This window comes from Penaeus chinensis, chromosome 5 (assembly GCF_019202785.1).
Source record: "Penaeus chinensis breed Huanghai No. 1 chromosome 5, ASM1920278v2, whole genome shotgun sequence".
NCBI classification, from domain to species: Eukaryota; Metazoa; Arthropoda; class Malacostraca; order Decapoda; family Penaeidae; genus Penaeus; species Penaeus chinensis.
In genome coordinates this window covers 21,662,996-21,667,995 of record NC_061823.1, presented here as the reverse complement: position 1 = coordinate 21,667,995, position 5,000 = coordinate 21,662,996, and positions in this window count along the sequence as shown.

Sequence of the window (5,000 nt, the reverse complement as noted above, 5' to 3'; positions counted from 1 at the left end):
ACAGCCAAATGTCCCAACTGTGCCAAGAAGCATCATGCCTGGAGCCTGACTTGCTCTGTCAGGAAAGAGGCGGCCCTCAGGCGACAAGAGGTTGCTCAAAACCGACCAGACTTTGTTCCTGCCCCACCGGGCACCCATGTCTGGGGAAGGAACAAAAGCGAAAAGGCCTCCCAACCTCCTAAGAGGAAGGAAGCCGCCCCCCAGCCGACACCGGATGTCTCCAACAAAAAGGAGTTTCCAACAGATGATCATCTCCTCTTTGACGAGGACGATATGACTCTCCTGTTAACTGCTGTTGTCTCAGCAGTAGCAACAGCCCTGGGGAGGTCGAGTGAGGAGGCCGAGAAGGCAGTTTCGGTCGCCATGACGGCAATGACCCAGACTGTCGCAGCCCTGAAGGGAAGAAAGCTGGTTAGAGCAAAACCAGCCTCACCCTCACCCCAGGACGAGACTCCCCTCCCCACTCCAAACCAGGCCATGCCTTCACAGGCAGAGCCAAAACAGGCTGAATCTGTGCAGCCAGAGCCAGATCATGCTGACCTTGCCCAGGCAAGGCCAGCAAGGCCAGCCAAGAAAAAGCCTGAGAGAAAAGCCGAACCAACCAAAGTCAGAGCTACCAAAGGCTCTCCACCTCCCAGTGGACCCAAGGATAGCCTGATAACAGACGAGGAGCCCTCAACCAGCGAGGACCTCGCAATGGAGTTGTCAGACTCCGACGATGTCTCTGAGTAACATCATGACACACCATCTAAGCATCCTACAGTGGAACATCAATAGCTTCTCTGCAAAGAACGCTTTTCTCCAAGCAGTAGTGCGATCAAGGAACATTGACATTGTCATGCTCCAGGAGACATTAACAGTGGACACTATTCGCTTCTCAGGGTACCATGCCTTCACACTGCCACGAACACCTGGCAAGAGAGGCTTGATCACCCTTGTGAGAGCAACAATCCCCTGCTCCGCAATAGCCGATGCATCGCACTGTGGAGACGATGTTTAATCCCTTGCCGTCGAGGTTCACCTGACCGGGGGCCCCTCAAACTGTACAATGTGTACAGCCGGCCATGCTGTAGAAGCTTAGACATCAGCCAGGTTTGTGCTTCTGCTGCACACGACCGAGTAATCATAGGGGGAGACTTCAATGTACACCACCCCATCCTGGCTCCCTGCCGGACACCGGATGCGGCCGGCTATCACATAGCCCACGTGCTAGAGACATTCCCTTAGATTGCTCTCATCAACACCCAAGAGCCAACGCATGTCAGAGGAGGGGTCCTAGACCTCACCCTGGCCACTGCGACTCTGGTGGGGAGGATTGGCTGGCGTGTCGATGAGACCGTCACAAGTGACCATTATGGCACTATAACTACCCTCATGGATGCTGGCCCAGCCGAAATCCTAAGACTGAATCCAAGATGGAAAACAGACAAGGCCAACTGGCAGGCGTTTCAAAACGCCTTGGCCCTCTGTCTGAGATGCAACGATCCCCCACAAAGCGAAAATGTGGAAGTGCTCGAAGCTAGCCTGCTAAACACCATTAATGAAGCAGCCTCACAGACCATACCCAAAACTCGGCCTGAGTCCAGAAGTCACAAAGACGCCTGGTACTTCAATGACAAGATCAGGGAGGTCAACCACAGGGTGAACATGTGCCGAAAACTATTCCGAAGGCAAAGAACCCCTGACAACCTCTCCCTCCTAAGGGAGGCTGTCACGGATGCCAAGGAAACTGCCAACAGAGTCAGGCAGGAAAAGTGGCTGGAATGGTGTGAGTCCTTCGACCACCCTACCAAACCACCCTTTCAGAGCTCTGGCAACGGGTCAAGCGAGCTACCAGCCGCTCAGCCCCGAGGTGCACCCATCACGACCCCCAAGCAGACTGGCGCACGAGTTCTCTGCGAGAACGAACAGCAACAGTCTGCCAGCCGAGCTGAGGGCAAGACAAGAGCGTCTACAGCCAGACAGACACGCTCAGATCAGAGAAAGGGCAGCCGAACCCGATAACGCAGACATTATCTTTTCTCTGAGGGAACTAAGGAAAGCCTATAAAACCAGTTCCAACACGGCCCCGGGCTCTGATGGGATCTCGTACCCCATTATCTCCCACCTAGGACTAGCAGGTGAGCGTGCACTCTTGCAACTCATCAACAAGTCCTGGGAAACTTCCACTCTACCCCAGAGTTGGAAGAGGGCTACCATAGTTCCCGTCCCAAAACCAAAGGAGCCGGGGAAGTACCGCCCCATCTCTCTGCTCAGCTGCCTGGCCAAGAAGGCTGAGAGGATGGAAAATGGGACCCCCGCACGAACACCTCCACGGGTTCCCAAGGGGCATGGGCACAGCACACAGCATAGCAACGCTCTTAAGCACAATCAGCAAGGGCCTAGCTGTGGTGGTATTCCTTGACCTGGAGAAGGCTTTTGAACTGGCAAGTCCGCTTGCCATTCAGGAAAGCCTGATCCAGAAGGGAATCAGAGGAAAGCTCTTGGCTTGGATAGGTGACTACTTCAGGAACAGGACTGCCAATGTCAAATTCCAGGGTCACCTATCGCAGCACATGCCGCTCGAAAATGGAACGCCACAGGGTGGGGTTCTCAGTCCAGCCCTATTCAACACTTTAATGTCCTGCATCCTCAACATACACCTCCCAGTGGGGTGCCAGATCATCTCGTATGCAGACGATCTCGCTATCACCTCAACTGGACCCCGCAGACAGAATAAAGCCCAGCGTTGTCTGGACCTCATGTCAGAGGAGTGTTGTAGGACAGGACTAAAGATCTCTGCAGCCAAATCCAAAGCCATGGCTCTGAGACAGAGAGTTCGAGGCACAAGACTGAAAATCCAGAGAGTGGAATTAGAATGGGTCCAGGACTACCTATACCTTGGGGTAAGGATAGACCGGACCCTCTCCTTCCATAAGGAGGTCCAGTACCTGGTTGACCGAACCAAAGCAAGACTGTCCGTCATGAGAGCTATGACTGGGAGACGCATAGGGGCCAGACACAAAGTACTAAGATCATTCTATGTACATGCTGTCCGGCCCATTGTGGACTATGCCTCAGTCGCTCTAATTGCCCCAAAGAAAAAGCACACAGACAAATTAGAAACAGTCCAAAATGAAGCTGCCAGGATCATTCTGGGTGCCCCGAGGTGGACGAAGGTCCTCAACCTCCTGATGGAGGCAAACCTTCTCCCCCTGGACTCACGAATCGATCTAATTGCAACACAATTCCTGTCAAAGGTCATCCAGGCTCCCAGGAACACAAGCCTAAGACAAAAATTAGTCAGATGCCTCGAACAAGACAACGAGCTCGTTGCAAACAACTCCTGGCTGTCTCATACAGCCAGGGTGTTGATGCGCCATCAGCTCAAAGAACAGCTTCTTGCTAAGGGCATGGACTCCCCCCACCCCGACTTTGCCGAAGCCCCGCCGTGGGCACTGAGCCTGATAGAGTTCAACATAATGAGCCTGTCAATGAAAAAGATCCTATACCCCATGCCTAGCCTAAAGGCAGAAGCCCACAGGGTCATTGCAGCCATCACTCCTCCGGGTAGTAGAACATACTACATGGATGGATCGGTCGATCCCTTGAGCCACACTGCAGGCGCCGGCTTTGCAGCAAGGGATGCCACGCGATCCATGAGGGTAACAGACAACGCCTCCTCGCTACAGGCAGAGGCAGTTGCAATCATGGGAGCCCTAGGCCACGTGTCCCTAAGGGAAGGACACGTGGTCATACACACAGACTCCAGGGCAGCCATTGACTGTCTTCAGCACAGCTCACCCACAGACAACATCTACCTACTGACCACGATTCTCACAATGGCACAGAGAATTCTTGCTCAGGGTAGAAGAATTATCATCAACTGGGTCTCAAGCCACATCGGCATCAGAGGGAACGAGCTGGCTGACAGACTAGCCGTCGCTGGCAGGGGTATGCCCCCAAATCCCATGACGATAAAACCGAGCCGAAAATTACTTATGGAGAAGTGTGCCTTGGTCGGTCGTACCTTCCTATGGCAGCTCCACAAAGAGGAAACGAGAACCTCCCCCTCGGCCAGCTGGTACTCAGACGCCACAGGCTATGAACCACTCTCTGAAGTAAGCAACAGAGGTACCGAAGTCATTCTTCACAGAATGCGCCTAGGTTACCACTGTGCATGGCAGATTATCCCAACAATCGAACGCGATGAAAGATGCTGCAAGCACTGCGGCGAGCCGAACGCCACACTAGTTCACTACCTAGAAAATTGTGACCATACACAATTCCTGAGACATGGACCTTCCACAACAGCCGCCGTGCTGGTAAAGAGGCTATGCGAAATGCCTACACCATGGCGGCAGGAGCGCCTGCTGGCAATCCCGCCGCCACGGTAAGCACCGAGTGTCAGACAACTCAATGAGACAGCCGTAAAAAGCTGACACAGACCGGGCCATATTTAGAAGGCCCGGGCGAAGCTAGAACTTTGCAAACCAAACCACATATATATGTGTGTCGTCACCCCGGACGCCCCAGCATCCGATGCTGAAATGAGCGCAGTTTCCCGGTTCCACGGAAGCGGTTGCCGGTCTCCCGCGCATGAGTCATGTCCACACGGCAGGGACACGGGTATGAACCAGCCGTGTGTACGTGCACGCACGCAATAGTCGAATATATAGGGGCTCATGTAGTAGACACACGAGGATATAAACACGACTGCACATATGCAAGTACACTTGAACGCTGACTCACACTCATACACACACTCATGCACATACATAGACATAAATACACATGTATATACATACCTGCATGCTTACACCCTTGCAAAGCAGGTTCAAATCCCGGTTACTGCCTGATCTCCCCTTTCTCCACCCTATCCCCCTATCCCTCTTCCCGACCCCCATCCCTTTCTCCCCATTTCCCCCTCAACCCCCACCCCACCTATCTCTCGTTACCCCCCACCCCTCCCCTGACCCCGCTCTCACCACCCCCACCCCACCCTCTCTCACCATCCTCCC